Consider the following 21,702-nt stretch of genomic DNA (forward strand, 5'->3'; position numbering starts at 1 on the left):
AGCAATGTGGTGGCGCTTGCAAAGGCTGCTTGGGACATAAGGTCGAGTGTCTGCTTGTTCAGCTCTTGAAGAGCAAGGTCAGCAGCATCCCGTTGAGCGATGGTAAGTTTTTCCTTGTTGTTACAGGAGGACTCAAGGCCTGAAGAAGGTAAACCGGAAAGTAATTTTTGTTAGTCACCCAATAATCAAATCACGCAGTTGTGATCAGGGACATACTTAGTTCGATTTTTTCCCTCTTGACTTAGAGCTTCTTGTGGTGGTTGGCCTCGGCGGCAGCTACCTGAGCGTGTGTAACTTGGAGAAGAACCTTTATCACTACCCACGGGTCATTAGTCGGGATCGATGTTGATGTTTCGTTTCCCTTCAGTTGCGGGTCTTCTTCGGGACACTCGAGGCAGGATCTCTAGTCTGAGGAATTGGAGCCGAGGTTGAGTCAACTGGGGAAGTCAGTCCCGGATGATTGGTCGAGACGCTGGCAGCCTGAGTTTGCACCTCAGCCGATAGTCTACAATCAACAGAATAAGGGAAGAGGAAAAGAAAAGAATGCCAATCGAGATTAGGATCCAGGACAAACCTCTTCAAAATTTGGAAATGATGCTTGAATTTGGCCTTTTTGTGGTCACTTTCTTCGTTCTTGGATCAACAGGTAGAGCTAGTGGTGGAGTTACACATGGACCAGCCAAAGCCAAGGCATCTGTAGCCTGCAAAGAACTAGATGATAAAAATTTATTATCGAGTGAAAGTATGACCAACTAAAGAGCAATAATTCGACTGAAATTACCTCTCTGGTTGATTCATCAGGCATGAAGGTCCCTCAAGTTGGCGACTGTGAGGACCCACCAGACATCCCCTAAAAAAGCCACCCACACAAATTCGTCATTAGAAGAATGACCGAGAGAAACTCGAGAAGAGTTACCTTTTTGGCCAAGTCATCGAGTGTGGCGGTTGCTCGAGGAGGTGATTGGACGGGGACACTCGCTATTCCCTAACAAAAGGCCACTCATCCAAACCAAACGTATTCAAGCGTCCACTTGATAATTTGAAAGGAAATAAGAAGATAATAAGAATTTCGATTTCAGTACCCGAGGGCTCCTTCGCTTGTGCTTGAGATGGCTCGGATCAGGCAGCAGGTGAGAAGACGAGGACAATCTCTTCGATCAAAGAGACCCCTGGGCCTCATCATTGGCTGATCCTTTCCCCTTGTCGACAGCATCAGTAGAAGAAGTACCATTGAGATCAAAGACCTCTCTCGAAAGGATGTGCTCTTGGTGGAAGACTGGAGCCTGCAGTCATATAGACAAGTCAGATCAAATAGATAATAACCACTCCTACTTTTCCATTAAGATCCTTACATCTGGTCGAGAAATTGCTAAGGAATAAGAAAAAATGCCACACTCCGGTGCTTCGGAAGAGAAGAGCTTGATCAACCGAGTGGTGACATCCTGTGTAGGCAGGGCTGAAAAAGAAAAGAAAGGTTATTCGACAAAGCTCAAAGGTCACAGCAAAAAGAAAAGGACAAAGTGCTAACTAAGCCTTACATCCGGCCGCGTCCCTGGAGGCATCCTCATCCCCACTGTATCTCCACTGTATTCAAGGGGCTCAATCTCTTGCTAATACCATCTCTGGCCACATGCCACCCGGTTAGGCCAAATTGCCTCAGCATGCCAATTTTGTTGACGTAGTAAGTGGTGTGGTCAGACTCTCGGTGCTCTTGTGTCAAAGATAAATTTTGGACTGGGAAATGCCTCTATGCACTAAAGGAAAACCAATCGGGTCAGGATTGGAGACGTAAAACAAATGTTTTTTCCAATCCTTCGACCAGGAGGAGGTTAGGAGAACCAAGATATAAGAATTTTTCATTCCACTCAATTTGAAACCACACCCCCCGACACATTTATTCTCTATAATCCTCTTTAGAATTATAGAAGTACTAAGAAAGATTTAAACTTGGCTCGATGCCAAGGAAAGCATAACATGGATGAACAAAACCACTCAGCATGGTGACGAAGTTGGGGTTCAGGTGATGAAGTACAATCTATTATCGATCAAGCACATTGAGAAGAAATTTTGGAAGGAGGGATGTTGAATCCGCAACGGTAGAAAGATTCAAAAACTACAAACTCGTGCTCGATCTTGCAAGAAAGGAATCTCTCACCAGATGTTGTCCTCCATTCCAGCAGGCTGCATGGCGGCACCACTCCTTCCACTTCGAGTTCCTCCAGTTGAGACTCTTGCATCGCCGAGGGTGTCCAGGCCTCTATCATGAACCGTTCTTCATCGTACTGATCGGGTGAGGCGCCAGCGGCTGCTGCGTCTGATCGCTTCTCCAGCGAGGAGGGAGTCGGGATCTTCGAAGAAGAACTGGGATCCATGGATCTAAACTTCTTTTGGTGGTGGTACGTACTGGGGCGAAGAAAGTCGAGGGACTTGTGCAGGAAGATTGGTGGTAATGACGAGGAATGGCCACTACAAGTCCGGGTCACACAGGTAAATAACCAAAAACTTACCGTCTCTTCTACCACTCCCACCTTTACAACGCTTTGACCAGCGCAAAAATAGGAACGATGACAATGTGTGAATCTCTGCATGTCGTTCTGCCCACATTAAATGAGCCTATACCCGTCGTTTCAAATTTCAAAAGGTTTTTTTTAACTCTACTCGGAGTCGAGTGTCGATTAGCTGAGTTCTTTAATCTTTTTCTTCAACTCTCAAGTGTGGTTAGCTGCAGGGCACTCAACCCGAATGAGCTTCCACTCGATACTCGAGGAAGGATCCGTCAATACTCAATTCTTTCGACTATGAGCCTGATCACTTTACTCGACCAAACTTAAACTTGGTGCCAACACATGGGCAACCACCTCCTCCACTCCTTGGTGGGCCTAACTCGAGATGTCGTTGGCCACCTTCAGCTAGAGGCCTATGAAGGCCTTGACAAGTTTGGTCACTCAGGTAGCTAGTCTAGTTCAGAAAACATATTCTCATTCTTTGTGGCTTCCCATGGGAATTGGGAACCCAACTTTCCCAGTCGGTGGTCTTTCTCGAAAGGCTACCTTTCGAGTTTGGCCACCTGAGCTATTGCCTACCATGTCTCACCGCAAAGCTTGTGCAACCGCAACATGTATAGCTACAAAAGTACTATGTCAGTACATATGATTTCATCAACTATGCAGTTATTTTGCAGGAAACCGCTTACCATGTTGAAGGAGCCAAAGACGGCCTCTGGGACATGACCACCTAGACATTGGTCACCCTAGACAACCTCCCTCCAAGGCGTATCACCAGACAACTAGTGAATCAGGATAGCATCCGCCCGTGGTGATGGAACCTCCATTTCCTGTCTTTCATTGGTAGGTGTTAGGGGCTCGGTGGACTCATTCCCACCCCCCTCGGAGGCCTCAATCTTCTGGATCCAAAGTGGTCGTGGCTTGGGGGCGAACGGTGGTGCTCCTACCATCCTACGAGAAGGAATCTAAAACTTGCATTCCCATGAACATTAAAAATGCATTCATGATGAAAAATGTTCCTGGGATGTTTGATGCCCTGGAAGGACTTTAGCGGGACAAGGATGGGGGCTCGCCTCTTGGATTGCTTGTAAGGGGCACCTCCTTCAATCCATGCTCCTAGCATAGGCAAGGTCTTGATGGCTGATGCACCAGCACTAGCAACCGCCTTTCCGCGATCCTGGCCTGGTACCAGTATTCAAGCAGAGTCAATCATCACAGCTTCTAGGATTCAGTGAGAAATTCGAACTTATTGGAGTCGTAGTTGGTGCTTTGGGTGTTGGAGTTGGAGCCAGGGCCTTGGGGGTTGGAGTCGGAGCCAAGGGAGTTGGCCTTGCGACCGAGACTTTGGGAGCTACAGTCAGGGTTGAAACCATCGGGTCGGACACAGGTGTAGGCAACAGCATGGGGTCGCTAATTAGCGAGCCATCGCCCACCAAGAAGTCATCCTCATCTAGTGTGCCACTGCTCATAGAGGACGAGGTCGGTGACATAACATCATCACCCCAACTTATGCTTGGGCCCGTAGTTCCTGTGATCAAGACTTCATCTAAATCCTCACCCCAAACGCCTGTGTTCTCAGCTTTCAAGCCGAGCCAACTGCATCCCGGATTGTTCACATTTTGTAGTGACCCCACCATGGATCAGGACCGCACGAAAAGAAGAAGAAAAAGGAAAAGGAAAAGGCACTACTTACCGACAAGATCCCAACCTGAGTGTTAGCCTTCATCTCTACGATTGGGGATCGGGACTCCTTGACAATTAGGTCGGGGGTTGATTCAAAAAGAAACTTAGTGCTCTGCTCCACCATGCCCGAGGGGAGATGTTTGAACAAGAAACAACACATGAAGGATATGAGCATAGTTCCATTAATGCCTACTCTGGATAAATCGGTTCCTAGCTCACCTTCTCAAGCTCAGACCTCTGTGATCATGAATGGGAGCACCAGAAATCATCTACCTCAGGGGATGTTGGGGGGGGGGGGAGGCCCAGGCTTAGAAGGGAGCCCATATCGGCAAGCTGAAGGAACCCTTCAGACTCTCGGTGCCTCTAGAACGGTTCCAATGGCTGGGACGGGCGAAGCCTTCGTCAGGCCTTTAGAGCTCGGCTGGAGGGCTTCGCTCGATGTCATGAAGGAGTCATTTGAAGGGACATCAAAGGTGTTGCCAAGTAGAGACCTTTAGGAGTCCAAGCGAAGGGTGACCCAAGTCTGACACAAAGACGGAGGGAAGGGCGAAGGCATGATCGTGGGAGGACCACTACTAGCGACCGAAGAAAATGAATGGTAATATTGTAAATAATCTGGATGTGCTCAGGATAGTATGTATTAACCGCGAAAATGCTGAGAATGTTGCAATTAGAGGGCCCAGTTAGTTACAGCCTATAAATAGGGCATGAATGTAATTGATAGAAAAGAAAGACACGAGTGGCATTGAAAGCTTCTCTACTTTGTGTATGTTTCCCTCTAGCCTTCAGATCACTTCGGGTTCCGAAGGCCCTCCACTTTGTTGGCCACACAAGTTCCCAACAGTTGGCACTGTCCATGGGGATCAAAACATTCCAAAGCCATACCACCTAGAACGAAACTGAAGGCCACTTCTCCTGATCCATCGGTGGGGTAGCATCCACAAGAGCTACCTTTGGGTGCTGCGACAATCACAACCAGATCTTCGGCCATGGTTGAGGTTATCACCCCTTTGACCGAGGAGGGCCAAGAAGTACAAGATGATGTGGCCATCCAGGCCACTAAAGATAATCAAGCTCGTGAAAAGCCGATTAACAAAGGATCGAGGCTGAGTTTCGTGCTAGTTTTGAAGCTTCGGCTGTAGCAAAGCGCAAGGCTATTCATGATCAGCATCAAGAATTTGAAGGTGACCCGTCATACAGAGAGGGCCTTTTGCGAAAGAAGACCTTTCGCACTGGGGAAACCCTCTGTACGGGGAAGCAATAGGCAGCAGATAACTATATGTTACAAATTTTTCTCTCTGCGTAAATTTTGCACACGACATTGACACATCTTCGTACCGAAATACACAATTTTCATGAACACGCATTGCATCATCGCTCGAATCATTTACTATTCACACATGTGCATTGCAATTATGCGTAGAAGAATTTATCTTAGCATGTGCATCTTTCTTATGCACCAAAGTATTTATTCATCATGCACCTATGCATTATATGTGCATCAGACTAACTAGCGTTCACATGAATGTCGAAACATTTCCATCGTGTACTTTCATTACATATGAACGGTACTTGTTTTACCATTCGCAAGTATACGCATGTTTTTATGTTCTGTATGAGTCAGTATTTATTCCTCCCATGAAGGTTTTTACCCTTCGCAGAAGATATTTCACTATTACATGCGTTCAAGTATTTGCTCTTCACGAGTCCACAACATCAACGTGCATAAGCATTCAATCTTTGTATTCGCGCATCACATCATGAGCCGAATCATTTACCCTTAGTATGCGTTCGTCGCATCTGCGTGTATCGAAGCACTTGCTTTTCACATGCATTAAATCTACGGGTCAAGATATTTATCTCTATATGTGTGCATCATGTGTATATGTAAAAATTATTCATTGGTATGAACATGCCAAAGTGTTTGTTCTTCATCCGTCTGCATTGCATATGCATCAAACTATTTACCATTTGCTCGTATGTCAAAGCATTTATATTTTGTGTGCTCGCATTACATTTGCATCATAGCATGTATTCTTCACATGAATTACCTTCTTTGTATTTATTACATAAAATAAATGCATCAATGCATTTGTTCTTTTAATATGCATGTTCTTACCCTTCACTCTAGAGAATATTTATTCCCCACATGAAAGTTTTATCCTTCGCATGAAAAAACTCTTATTGCTCATATGTAGGAATTCATAATCTTCATATGATGGGACATATCCCTCATTTACTAAAGGCTTTATCCTTCGCTACTACATTTATTCTTATGTTAAACAATTTACTCTTCAATTGGACCCTACGTGCATCTATTTAACACATGCACAAAAGACGGGGGCTAAGTGTGGCTGCCCCCGCACCAAAGGCAGTTCATACCTTCGAATTACAAAAGACGGGGGCTAAGAATGGTTGCCCTAGCACCGAAGGCATTTCATGCCTTCAAATTACAAGAACACAGGGGCTAAGAGTAGCTGCCCCGCATTGAAGGCAGTTCACGCTTTTGGATTACAAAAGATGGGGACTAAGAGTGTCTGCCCTCGCTCCAAAGATCAATCAATTCTTCATATCATAAAAAAGTCAGAAGCTAAGACTGTCAGCCCAGCACTGAAGTCAAAATGAACATTCAGAAAGGAAATATTCGAAGTGTTTCTCAACCAAACATAGGCAATGCACCTTCATAGGGAAAATTCGAGGTGTTGCTCATCCTTGACAGAGGCAAGGCACCCCCGCAAAAAGAAAAAGTCAAAGTTTCAAGTACTTGTATGGAAGTCTTCTACTTTCTGCACACAGGCATTATATCAATGCATTGAAGTATTTATTCTTCATGTGCATGCACCAATGCATACATTGGTTATTACATGTTTTTCGCTTCCGACAAAGATGCAAAACACATCTTATCCTTCAGGATAGGAAGCTGAAGTGCCGCTGGTCGTTGAGCAATGTAGTAAACCAATTGACTTAAAGTGCAGGCTGTGGCCCACAAGATGAAGAATTGCGGTGTCGCTTGGCCTGAGGTAAAGGCAACACATCACTAAAATATTAGACTATAAGCCTTAAGGAAACATGGCCCTTCAAGCCACCTTCGACAAATGGGACAAAAGAAAAAGTTACACAACTTTGACTACAAAAACAAAGATAAATACACACTTTAGCCAACACTTGCTTGGCCTTCGAATTAAGAAACATGAGCAAAAACACCATAAATTTGCCAAAGCAACGATTGACTAATGCTTTGCACACGTTGCTACCACAGGTCACTATGACTAAAAAGTTGGGGGAGCGACATTTTTAACTAATGCTTTGCGCACATTGCTGTTGAAAAGTTAGGGGCGCTTTCCTTTAATGCTTTGCGAGGGCTCCGTCGGTCCAGCGGGGACCCGCCATAGTGGTCTGAAGATATACCGGACGTTTTTTAATAGTTGCTTCATGCGCGTTACTGCCAAAACCATACATTAGATACAATTAAGTATAACACAAATTTACTTAGCAAAGTTTCTACACATCTAACCTTTACTAAGTTGCAAAGCAATGCCCTGACGAGCAGAAAAAGGCTTCATCGGGTCCAGCAGAGACCTGGCATAGCTGTCCGAAGATCTTGGGTGAAGGAATAGGCGGAATGCCTTGACCTTCTCAAAAGGCTACTTCTTGAAGTGACTAAGTTGGTCGTTGGAAACAGAAGTGCAAGGGTGAATGATGTTCTTCGTCAATCATCTTAGTCTTTGGCTCAAGGAGTCCTAGCAGAGGGTCAAAGTTCCTACATTCTATCCTATGAATTTCTTGCTTGACTCTTTGGATCTTAAGTCCAAAGGGTGAAACGAATCCCAAAATGTTTTCATCTTAGCCCCATAGGTCACAGTCTTTGCTAGCCAATAATCATCAAATTCTATATCAGGATTGCGGCGATGGAATGAATCCCAGCAAGTCCATGACATGAAAAAGTTATCCCGCATCATAGGTGTGGGGACATCATGTTCGACTACATGGGCAAAGTCCGAAGGGAGGACCTATGCAGGAAGCAAAGATTGTCAAAATATTTAATAAGAACTTAAGCAAAAAGGTATTACAAAGCCTTCGATTAACATCGAATGCTTCAATCTCAAAACAATGACAATGCATCGCTCCTTGCTCACACCTACTATGGACCTTCGATTGCATTCGGTGCATTGTCGACATTTTGCGAAGGGACAGGCGGTGAAGTAGATGGGACGAAAGGTACTATGGTGGTTGAAGCATCCTTGGCCTTCGCGGTAGAGTACAACAAACATAGTTAAAATATATTAAACAATGGTAAAATGATTCTAATGCATAGCGAAGAGAAAAGATCCTTACTTGTCATTGGTTGTTCGCCGCTTCCTGAAGGGCAAGCTCGGGCCCATATTTGCACCAGTAGTTGCTAGTGGAAGCTTTGGCAATGGCCGTTGACGCGTTCGACATTGCCCTGGTCGACATGTCCAGAGGGTAGTGGAACGAAGGGTTCTGCAACACCTTGTGGTGGTCACAGCCTGTCATTTCTAAAGATTGTGTAAGGCTTCGGCTAGAAAACATGGTATAGATATCACCATACAAGTGGGCTGCTTGCCGAAGTCCTTCAAATGATTCCACAGTCCACCTGTAACACCTTAATTTTCAACTTTTTGGAAATAGTAATAAAGTATTCTTTCCTTAGATTAGGGTGTTAATCTTTGCCTCCAAAATTTAGGAGAAAATTTTATTTTCTAAATTAAGAAAATAATTTAGGTTATATTAAAGTGTGTTGCATTCATGCTAGAATAGACGCATTAGGGTATTTATTGTGTGAAAAATAAGATTTTGAAAACTTCGAGCATGTCATTTATTTTTTGGAAACTTTTGTAGCATGTTTCTAAAAAGAACAACCTATTTTCTGTTCTTGGGCTCTCTCTTTCTCCTTTTCTTCTTTTTCTCCTTGGTAGCCCACCCTTCTCCTCTTCATTTCCGGGCCGAGCTTGCTTCACCCCTCCCCTCCATTCACCCTGCCTCCCGCCTGGGCCGCGCTGGCCACTCCCTTGTTGGCACCCCAGTGAAAAGATGCCTCTGCTCGTGCCTAGCGCCCATGTGCCGCGTCTCCTTCCTCCTCGCGCCTGAGTCCGAGTTAGCCAAGTCTGAGGTGGATACGCCAGTTGCCGTCATCTATCTTCAGCTCGAATTGCAACCAACTCGGGTTTATCAGCAAGCCCCACGTAAGCCCGCCTATATAAAGGTCTGACCCCCCTCTTTTCCCATCTATTTTCACAACCTGAGCTCCCACTGCCCACCACCGTTGTTGCTCGATCGAGCTCACAGCTGGCCGAAATCCACCGCCGTTTGCCATAGCAAAGCCGCCCACAAGCTTCTCCGTCACCTGTCGTGTGCAACGGTGTCATCGCCTACACGTTTCGGCCACCGGAGTGTCTCCCTGTCGCACACCCGAGCCCCACCACGTGTCCGGTGCCCTGCTGACTGAGGTACGAGCTCAAATGGGTTCCCCGTACTCCCAGGTCTCTCCTCCACCATAAACCGTTGCTCTCCATGCCCGGCGACGAGGTCTCCGCCTCTCTCTGGTGAGTCCACCGCCACATCCGACACCCCGCAGCCATTCGTTCCCCTCCTGCCACTGTGCTGCTAGCCAGCTGAACTCAGATGTGCTCCAGGCCATCAGATCCGAGATGGACGGCCTAGATTAGAAGCAAAAATAGCCCTTCGCCCAGCCAATCACATGATGACATGTGTTACCACATAGATTCGGTCGGCCACCTTGCCATGACAGTCGGCCACCTTAGCTTTTTCGCACGCGTGTCAACTTTAGATTTATTTAAATTTGGGAAAAGTGGCACTTTTGCACTTTAGCCCCTAGACTTTTCTGTAATCACCTAAAAGCCCTTGTCTTTTTATAATATAGTCCCTAAACTTTTCTATAATTACAATAAGGTCCCTCTGTTTTTGCAAAAAGGCCTTGACGTCTCTATTATTGTATTCAAATTAAGTCCTTTCCTTTTACAGGTTTAACTGTAATCTTATTATCACATAACTTTCTCGTTTTAGCTCCAATTTAGATGATTTCGTGCTCATGTGTAGTAGTATCTTTTAGTATCTTTTTATAGATGTTAGCTATTGTTTGGTGTACTGTTCTTAGTTAGTTTTGTTGTGTGCTTTTCTGGTATGTTTCGAGAGCAAACGAAGAGCAATTAGAGAATATCCAGGACCAAGTCTTTGAAGAGTTCGAGCAGTAAGTTGGAAGAGGCAAGTTATTGGGGGAACGCTCCAACCTTGAGATATGTAGATGATGTACTGTAGTATTACTGTAGAGACCATAATATCTTAAGAGGTCACGTGGTAATATCCCCCACTTCTTCTCTCTATAAATAGGCCCCATAGGGGTACAGACGGGGACCTGGGAAGGATTTCTCTCCTCTCATTAGATAAGAGTACTCTCTATAACCAGTTCATCAAAACCATATGAGAAGACACGGGACGCAGGGTTGTTATCCTAAGAGAGGCTTGAACCTGGATAACCCCGCGTGTTCTTTAGACCCCAGAGGTCTTTTCCCATTACACAGAGACATACCCCTTCTCTCCCTCTCTCCTCTCAGCTCACTGCTATCCCTAAGCTTGAGCTTCCTCGTTAGAAGAGGCTCTCGTCGTACTCTATTGGGGGAAAGACAAGATTTGCTCCAACAGCGTGCTGTCAGTGGGGATGCAGATACAAGAATCCATGGAGGAAAGAAGCTGAGAACACATCAAGGGAGCAAAACATGTTCGCGGGTTTGTAGGCCGAGACGACGCCTCCAAGCACATCTCCATGTGGAGCATGTTCCACGGCTGCCAAAGCCACCCTCCACCCTTCAGCAGTCATTATCATCTTGCGGGTGAAGAAGCCGTGGTCACATCGGCATGGCCGTGCATGAACAGTGCCATGGCATGGCACTCCCGAGGCCATCCAGGAGGCAAGGTGGCAAGGCACGTATGAGTGTGGCTCCCCATTGCCATCTAGCCTTGAGCGAAGGCTAAACCATATGAGAGCAAAGTCAAAGGTAAAGGTAAAATCCATGACAACATCAACGCACAAGGTAAGTGCATGCACCTATTTATGGTGTAGCTGAGAATACCTTTATTTATTACTAGTGTCAGCTGGTGGTAAGAAGAGTCTGTAGGTAGGCTATCAAATTCTCCTGCTAGCTTTCGAAAAAACTAGAAATATCTCTTAGAATAGAGCCCACCTGACACTAGTGCTGCCCACAGCAGGATATGGCACCGCGTTTCTTGACTAGAGCCCGTGCGTTCACACCGTGACTAACTCTATACCACACGCTCTATACCAGGTTAGAGCCTACCTCTATACCAAAGCCCACACGCTCGGTGGCAGAGCCATCTCCGCTCCGTCACCAGAGTCGCCCACCTCTACAGCCAGAGCCTTGCCAAGACGGAGCCTCAAAGATGTGCTTCCACGACCAGGGCCTCGCTTGGCCGGACCCTCTCCACACCTCTGCGGTCGGAGCACAGCAAGGCCGGAGCCCTCCTGCGGACGGAGCCACTACACCCGCCGAAGGCCGCCTCCTCCATCGGGATGGAGCCTACCTCTGCAACCCTGACCTCCATGATTGGAGGCCTCCTTCCTCATGGACTACCTCACCACCGAGGCCCTCCTGCATACTCGCCAAATGCCGGGCTCCGTTACCACCTCGCCGCCGGGCCCTCTACTTCTCTGTGGTCGGGTGACCCTCCGCACACCACGACCGAAGCCTATACACTCCGCAGGACGGAGGGCTCACACCGCGCTCCACTGGCCGGAAGGCTCCTACCACGCTCCGCTAAGCCAGAGGCCTCTCAGCGCTCCCACGTCGGAGGCCCCCTCCACACCAAGGTGTAGCAGACCACACTCCGTCAACCTCCTTGCCGGATGCTGCGGACTGGCCCCTCCGCCGTGCACCTCCACACTCCGGTCCTCACTGCACCAGACCTCACTGCACCAGACGCCGGTGCTTAGACCCTCTTCCGCGCTACGTGGGGGGCTCTATGACTGTGAGGCTAGTACGCGTGTGGAGGCAAGTTGGCTGCATGTATAAGGCACATACAAATACATGCATATCCTATACAAGACACGTGCTAGGCTGCTAGTACATAGCTTCTGCGTGCATATCCTTTAAAGACACGTGCTAGGATGCTAGTACATACAACACGCGCCAGGCATCCAAGTGCAGCATGCATATTTAAGGCATAGCAGCTGAGCTTTAGATTGAACATACACGCGAATTCACACACATTCATAACGCATGCATGTAGCCCTTGATCTCTTTGACACTCAGGCATGCACTAGTCTCCTCACACAAAAAAGGAGTAGAGCATTAAGCTACCAGCGCCACGCTGACATCAGGCTCTAGTCTTTCGTAACACGCATGCTTGTTCGTACGGTCTTCTCTGTTTTTCCATGCAAAGGAAGTAGGATATTGAGTGAGCCTAGGAGCAGAGCATGGTTGAGACCCAGCTTGGCATGGACCAAACCAGTGGAGCTTTCCCGAGTGTGCGTGTGGGCCCCTCCGGCCTTGTCGACTCCATCTCCAGACTAGTAGGCCTCCGGTGGCACACGCTTGAGTTAGCCACCTAAGTTTCACCGCTCACAAGATACCTACACACCTGCAGGCGCAATATACCTAGGACACCTGGAAGGCAGCTTATGCCTAGGTGTCCTGTAGGGCATTAAATAGACTCGGTAGTGTAGATGCCACACACTGGAGGGGCATCCTCGGTAGCAGAGATGCGGCGCATCCAAGGGGCATCGTCGGTGGTGCGAGATGCGTACACATCTGCAGGCACATTACGCCTAGGTCACCTGGAATGCAGTTTACGCCTAGGTGTCCTGGAAGGCATCACGTGGCCTTGGATGTGTAGCGGAACTACGACATTAATACATGCCGGAGAGGTACATAGACATTGAAAAACCTCCGCAAAAAGGAGATGTCTTCCAAAACCTCCACCAAACAAAGACTTCTTAAGAAACCTCTGCAAAATAGAGATGTCGTCAAAAACCTCCGCCAAGTGGAGATGTCTTGAAAAACCTTCGCAAAATGAAGATGTTTTGAAAACCTCCACAAAAAGGTGATATTTTAAAAACCTCCATCTGCGGAGAAGTTTTGAAAACCTTTGCAAAACGGAGTTGTCTTGAAAACCTCCGCAAAAATGGAGATGTTTTCCAAAACCTCCATAAAACAGAGATGTCTTGAAAACCTCCGCCAAACGGATATGTTTTCCAAAACCACCGTAAAATGGAGATGTCTTAAAAACCTCCGCAAAATGGAGATGTCTTAAAAACCTCCTCAAAACGGTGATGTTCTAAAAACCTTTGTTTGCAGAGATGCTCTGAAAACCTCCGCAAAAGGGAGTTCTCATGAAAACCTCTACAAAAATGGAGATGTTTTCCAAAACCTCCATAAAACGAAGATGCCTTGGAAACATCCACCAAACGGAGATGTTTTCCAAAACCTCCGTAAAATGGATATGTCTTCCAAAACCTCTGCTAAATGGAGAAGTCTTAAAAAACTCCGCAAAACGGAGATGTTTCAGAAACCTTCAGCACCTAATGGCACAATCGCAAAAGCGAAGATGTTTTAAAAACCTCCTCACCGATAGCAAAGCCTCGGTGGTGGAGAGGTCTTAAAGACCTATCGTCTAAAACCCTCCGACATCTTAAAGGTAGTGCCTTCGTGCCAGAGAGGTATAAATCCCTCCGGCATCTTGAAGGCAGTGCCTCCGTGCCAGAGAAGTATACCCTCCACAATCTTTAAGGTCTCGCCAACCTGCGTGGCGGAGAAGCAAAGACCGCTCTGGCATCTTGAAGGCATAGCCTTCGTGCCGGATAGGCATATACCCTCCGCCATCTTTAAGGTCTAGCTAACCTACATGGCCAGCGAGCCAAAGACTGCTCTGGCATCTTGAAGGTATAGCCTCCATGCTGGACAAGCATATACCGTCCGCCATCTTTAAGGCCTAGTTGACCTACATGGAGGAGAGGTAAAAAAAACCCTCTGGTATCTTGAAGGCAATAAGCCTCCATGCTGCAGAGGTAAGAAATCCTCAGGCATCTTGAAGCCAATGGCCTCTGTCCCAAGGAGGTATAACACTCTACGCATAAAAATGTGTGGGCCTTTCTACACACAAAAAATGCATGGGCCACTTATTCATACATATTCATACATCATACATACATACATTCATATATCATACATACATATATTCGTACATCATGCATACATACACTCTTACATCATACGTACATACATACCTACATACATATCCATATGCTTACAGGTGGTACAACCGTCTTAGAAGCTTCCCTGCCTTGGCTAAGGCCATGACAATAGCGCTAATAGAATGCGTCCTCCGCCCACTCACGGCCAAAAGGAGCGGGGGGGGGGGGGGCAGGAAGTCAGGGAGCCAGAATGCTCGGTCGATCCTGCACAGGTTGCAGAATTTTGCTATTCCCTGTCAGAGCAAATTATGTGAAAAAGCAAAACCCTTTGGCATCTTGAAGGCAAAGCCTCCGTGCTAGAGAGGTAGAAAACCCTCTGGCATCTTGAAGGCAAAGCCTCCGTGCCAGAGAGGTAGTTATTCTCCAGACAATTACAGGCATAATGCAGGAGCAAAAATTCCAACAAACATGAGTGGGACTTGAAGTACGCAGGCTCCGAACGGCTCCACCTCTATTACGCCCCTCAGCTTCACCGATGACTGCACGTTTGGCATCTACTTGCTGAGGGGGTAAAGCTCTGCCTCCTGCAGCCCCGCCATTGACTCCGTCTACGGCTTCCACCGCTAGGGGCTCTGCCTCCGTTACGCCCCTCAGCTTCATCGATGACTTCACTTCCGGCATCTACCGCTGAGGGGGTAACGTGATGAGAACAGCGGCCCGATCTTCCAATAGGTTCGATTGATTTTGTCGTGAGGACGTTGACGCTTGGAGGCTTTCAACCCGCAGATTGTCACCTCGCAATTCGTTACACCCGCACGACTGTCGTTATCAACTACGCTCACACGCGATCGACCTTACCACGAGGGTTATTGTTCCTGCAAGCAATCGAAGCAACTCACAAGAACAAGGAAGATACAATCTGAATTGCTAATAAAGATGAAACACACGAGTTGGGGTTCCACAAACCGATGAACGGCGAAAATTCAACTTTTCAGAAGTAGGCAAAGGTAGCAAATCAATAGGAGCATGTGGATTAAAACCATATACAACCTGAAACTGACTTACCTTGGTGGTGGAGTGGACGGACCTGTTGTAAGCAAACTCTATATGAGGTAAACACTCTTCCCACAGCTTCAAGTTTTTCTTCAAAACAGCCCGCAACATTGTAGATAACGTGCGGTTAATGACCTACGTTTGTCCATCGGTTTGGGGATGATATATAGTAGAATATAGTAGCTTCGTTCCCAATTTATTTCAAAGTCACCTCCAAAAGTGACTCAAAAATTTCGCATCGTGATCTGAGACAATGGTATTGGGCACTCCATGTAGGCGAATAATTTCCCTGAAAAATAAATCAGCTATGTTGGTAGCATCATCGCTCTTGTGACAAGGTATAAAATGTGCCATTTTTGAAATACGATCCACAACCACAAAAATATCCTCCCAAGATACCTAATTGTGATATTATTAATGGCTCTACAATCAACACACATTCGCCAACTACCATCTTTCTTAGGAACCAAAATAACAGGAACAACACATGGACTAAGACTTTCTCGTACGTACCCTCGGTCCAATAAATCTTGGACTTGTCGTTGAACTTAGTCTCTTTTGGGTTGGTCCTATATGCAGCTCGGTTTGGCAAAGTAGCTCCCGGAATCAAGTCAATGTGATGCTCAATTCCTCTCAAAGGTGGCAGTCCCGGGGGTATTTCACTTCAAAACACATCAGCATACTCCTACAAAAGGTTAGCAATAGCAGGAGGTAAAGAGGGAGGCATATCCTCAAGTGTAAACAAGGCCTCTTTGCAAATCAAAGCATAGCAAAATGAATTATGTGCTAATAAATCAGAAATTTCAGATTTAGTAGCTAACATGGTAGCACCCTTCAACTTAATGGTGTCTTTCCTAGCATGTGTATTTTTGTTCTCATGTTGAAGTGGAAAAACATTTTTAGCTACAACCTGATTTTCAGATTTGTTATCATTGCATTTTCTTTCATTTTCAGCACGTTCTACTTCATGTTTCAAAATTTCAGCAGGTGTCACAGGCAACAACTTAATCTTCTTACCCTTATGTGAGAATGAGTAGGTATTAGCTCTACCATGGTGCAAAACATCATTATCATATATCCAAGGCCTACCTAGCAACAAAGAGCATGCTTGCATAGGCACTACATCAAAGTCTGCACTGTCTTTATAATTACCAGCCGAAAATTGTACTCTCACAACTTTGTTTACCTTCAACTTACCACACGAATTGAACCATTGGATGTAGTAGGGGCGTGGGTGTGGCTGTGTGGTCAAGCCAAGCTTCTCGACCATCTCAGAACTGGCAAGGTTGTTGCAGCTACCTCCATCAATGATGACTCTGCAAGCTCTCTCCTTCACAAGAAATCTGGATTGAAACAAGTTGTGCCGCTGATTTTGCTCTACTTTCCCCATTTGTGCACTTAGAACTTGTTGTACAACAAGGCTCACGTATCTCCCTGTATCAACAGCAGCTACTTGTTCCTCTCCATCATCAGCATCATTTTCTGTCTCGTCTTCTTCACCTGCAATGTTAGCAGCTAGTACATATTCATCCTCAATATCACTAGCACTTACATAACCACCATCTTCTGTTGCAATGTACGCGCGCTGACTTGGGCAGTCCTTCATGACATGGTCCATTCCCTTGCATCGGTTGCAAACAATCCCAGTTGTACGGCCCGTGGAAGCAACCGAAGAAGAACTCTTAGCGGGGGCCTGCACACTAGTAGATTACTTACCTCAGTTGCATGTGACGGTGTAGTAGGTCCTGCTGAATGCGCTCTACTCGAGGAGGGGGCAGCAGACCGTGTAGCAGCAGGTGGAATGGTTTTAACTTGCCCCGGCGTTGATCTTGGTGTAGACATTCTTCCAAAATTGTTCTTTGGCCTCTGTTGTCGTCCCTGCAATTCTTTTTCTGCCAAACATGCAAGTTGGAGCAATCTAGGAATATTATCATATTCTTTGTAATCTACTATATCTTGAATTTCACATCTCAACCCTCCACAAAAGCGTGCCAAAGCAGCCTCTTCATCCTCAACAATATCACAACGTAACATACCAATTTGTAGCTCCTGATAGTATTCTTCTACTGACCTATTGCCTTTGTTTAAGCGCTATAATTTCTTACGCAAATCACGTCTAAAAGATGGTGGAACAAATCTATTGCGCATAGCCACCTTTAAAGTATCTCATGTAGTAGGCGATAACCCATCATTGCATATCCTATTCCACCAAATGATAGCAAAGTCTTTAAACTCACTAGTGGCTTGCCTAACTCTATGCACTTTAGGAACTAGGTGAGCATTAAATTTTTGTTCCACCGTCATCTCCCAATCTAGATATATTTCAGCATGATAAGTACCCGAAAAAGATGGTATGGTAAATTTAACTTTAGCAAATGGATCATCATTACCACGTGTATTATGTTGCTGAAAATTGTTACCTCTCATACCTTGACAGTTGAAGTTCAATCGGTTCCTTGGTCGTGCATCAAAGACGTCACGCTCTTGCCTCAAAACTTCATCATCAGCGACAGAATCTTCATGTTCATAGGCTGCACCTTGAAGATGGCCATTGTCGCCATGAATACCATGTTGCATTGGGGGCTGCTCTGGAATGCGCGTATCCATCCTATTCAACCTATTAGTGAAATTAACAATAATACGGTTAGCAGAACCTAATGCTTCATCCACATGTTGAAGTCGGGTCTCATGGCTCCGAAGTAATTGTTGCATCTCATCCATCTTCTCAGTTTGATTGTTCGCACTCTCAACCAGTTCATCGATCTTACGTCCATAACTCCTCATGAATTCCCGCATCTCCTCCTCGAACGTTTTACCTGCCATGGTTAGTAGCAAACAAGAGACAAATATATATATATATATATATATTCGCACTCTGAACCAGTTCATCGATCTTACGTCCATAACTCCTCATGAATTCCCACATCTCCACCTCGAACGTTTTACCTGCCATGGTTAGTAGCAAACAAGAGAAAGGTTGTGGAGATGAAGGTGGAATCACACACTCTCAAGCGTCTTACCAAGCTCTTATGAATTTCTTACCAAATTGCAGCAGTGGTATGACCGGAGAAGGTAGGATGTATGACCGAGACGGAGGCGAATTCAAGGATCCAAATCTGAGGGCCAAAAGTATGTGGAGCTTGAATAGGCACAATATATGGTAGCAAGGATTAGCAATAGTTCAATTCAGAAATTGAAAGACTGAAAAGTAGTCCCAAGCTAGTCTATGCCGCCGGCTTAAACTCGTCTCTAACCTAGTACAAGCAAGCAGAAATCCAACTCAGCTCAAGAACTCAAAGGATGCAAGCACTTCTGTTTCTGTTTTTTTTATCTTCTTTTCTTTTGGTGCGGTTTTTTTTTCTTCACTTTTTCTGCACCTCTTTGCCTTTTGCTCTTTTCCTTTTCTTTTTTTTATATGACAGAAAGTGCCGCAAGAGATAAATTACAACCTGAGATCGAACTACAAAGCTTCTGCATCTAATGAGGACATCCCTAGCATCCACTCTTCTCCACCTCCTAATGAAACTGCATCTGATATAGTGGGTCCAATTACAAGGCGCAGAACCAAACAATTGGAGAAGGAAATGCATTCTCAGGTGAACGCTAACCTTGTGTTAAATAATCAGATTATTTTGAATGAGCCTATGCTTTTGAGTACTTGTTTTAATGTTCTTAGGAATGATGGAGTGCACGAACGGGGATGGGATGATGATGGTTTCTGCCCTCCAAATATATGGACTAAGGAGCCTGGACGTGCATAGAGAGGATGGACCATTCAGCTACCATGCAGATCAGTCGTGGATGTGCAAAGCAAATAAATTAGTGAGTTAGGAAAGCAGTCAGCAACCAGGTTGCTGTTCACACACGTACAAGCATGCAGAAGAATACCAACCATCCAAAGAGTTCCATTAGGCCAGGCTATTAATAGAAGGAGAGCTACGACTTCCCACTGCATGTTCTCATTTATTTTATCCAAACTGAAAACTCCACTAGTGCTATATATATCCATGTCATAGATGACGAGGGCATCTTTTTTTGACTGCCACTTCAAAAATACAAACTCTTTGAGTTCTTCTTTTAACGTGAGTCTTGAGAGGCTTGCAAACTTGTTCTTTCGATTCCTGAGGGAGTTGTAGAACGCCGAACTGCGGTTCATCTAGTTTGTGACTTCACGTCTACACGGCGTGATTGCGTGGGCTGTTTCGTCGGTACGTGGAAGGGTGATTGTCTCGGTAGTTCGTCGCGTTTGCAGACTCGCGGTGCACTACCTCTTCACCAGGTCACGCAGCGATAGTTATCAAGATCGCGGATCCTTCGAGAAGATCGGGCCTCAACTACTCGTCACACGTGATCCATAGACGTGTGCACATCATCTGGTATCAAAGCCTCCGTTGACTCGGTAGGATCATTCTTGCTTTTGGTAGGATAGATTTTTATATACCTACAGTCCACAAATAGCCACAAAAAAAAAAAATTCCCACCCATCCCACCCTTGCTTGCTTCCACATCAGCCACACATTCTGCACCGGAATTCTTGTTTCTTATGCTGCGCCACCCTTAATTGACAGTTTGTGCTGTATTTGTCAAAAAGTACAAAAAAAAAACAATATAAGTCGAAAGAAAGACAGGAAAAGAGTGGGTCAGTTAAAAAAAAAACAAAAAAAGGGGCTTGAGCAGCAGTTCGATTGGTGCCAATTGTTTCCTTCCATCCACTTCTTTTACCTTGCTCCTTTCCTTTCCACCTGTTTTTCTTTGTGATCAGCAACTTAGACTTGTGTTTCTCTTTTGGATTATTATTCGATTTTGCATCACTACTTTTCAGAGCACTGCACTTATTTTTTTTTACCCCACCAAATTCCACTCAAAGCATCGTGAGCTGTTGCACCGTCGTCTCTGGTACAATCACTCTTCCACTGCAGATTGCTGCCCCGGTTCTTGACCTTTCAGGAAGAGAAAGAACTTGTTCAGTAAGCGGTGAGGAGTGACTCCACATATATTCCACATATTTCTATTGTCCTATATTGTTGCCTCTACTAATATGGCAGGAAATGATGATGCAAATGGGTCTCGAACCAACACCGGTGCTGCTGTATCAATGGAGGAATTCCAGCAGTTACGAACTCAAATGAACCAATTGATGGAGCAGCTGCAAACCCTCCAGCACCAAGTGCAAACTGAAGCGGAGTTTCCACAAAATGATGCCGATTTTGATGATGCTGCCGCTGCTGCATTGGAGGGTGAAGCTGCACGTCTTCAAGCTGAGGCGGCACGTCGAGCTGCTGGCCGTGGACGTGGCGCTGCTGGTCGCGGCCAGGGTAATAGATTGGGCAATAACGATGCTGATAATGTTCGGCATCACATGTTTGGTCGTGCGCGGCGCATTCCTGTTGGAGGTGCTCGAGATTATGATGCAGATTCTGATGCTGATGGTGGAGGAATGTTTGGTGACCTAGATGACCACCGACATGGTGGCAATTATGGCCATCATGAACGACGTCGTGTTGCTCCTGATCGTCGTCGTGATGATGACAGTTTGGGCAAGGTTAAAGTGTCTATTCCTAAATTCAATGGCAAGGAGAATGCTGATGATTATTTTCAATGGGAGACCAAGGTTGATCAGATCTTTGATTTATATGATTATGCTCCTGAAAAGAAGGCAAAACTTGCTGCTATTGAGTTCACAGGTTATGCCATCACTTGGTGGAATCAAGTCCGTGCTGAATTACGTCGTGTTGGACAAGATCATATTACTTGGGAGGAAATGAAGCAAGAAATGAGGCGCCGTTTTGTTCCTGCATATTACTCTCGTGAGCTTCATTTGAGGCTGAAACGGCTCGTGCAAGGTAATCGTAATGTGGATGAATATTATCAAGAAATGGAGATGTGCCTACTTCGTACAGGGATCACTGAAGATGAGGAGTCGTTGATGGCTCGTTTCTTGGTTGGCCTAAATAAATTAATTGCTGATAAAGTGGATATGACTAACTACACAAATCTAACAGAATTAGTTCATTTTGCAAAAAGGGCAGAAAGGCAGCTTGCTGTGTCTTATAAAAATAGTGTTTCATTTTCATCTCATAACAGTTCTACTCCATGGCACCATTCACAACAGCAAGGGTCTGCGACGCACACACCTTCATCTCGTGGAGCTCCTCGTTCTGTTTCATCTTCCGCCAAACAATTTGATGCGAAAGGCAAAGCTGTGAGTTCCAATCAGTCCAACTCCTCTAATGCAGCAGCCCAAAGGAAGACAAGTAAGATTGAGTGTTTTAAGTG

This window comes from Phragmites australis, chromosome 4, assembly GCF_958298935.1.
Source record: "Phragmites australis chromosome 4, lpPhrAust1.1, whole genome shotgun sequence".
NCBI classification, from domain to species: domain Eukaryota; kingdom Viridiplantae; phylum Streptophyta; class Magnoliopsida; order Poales; family Poaceae; genus Phragmites; species Phragmites australis.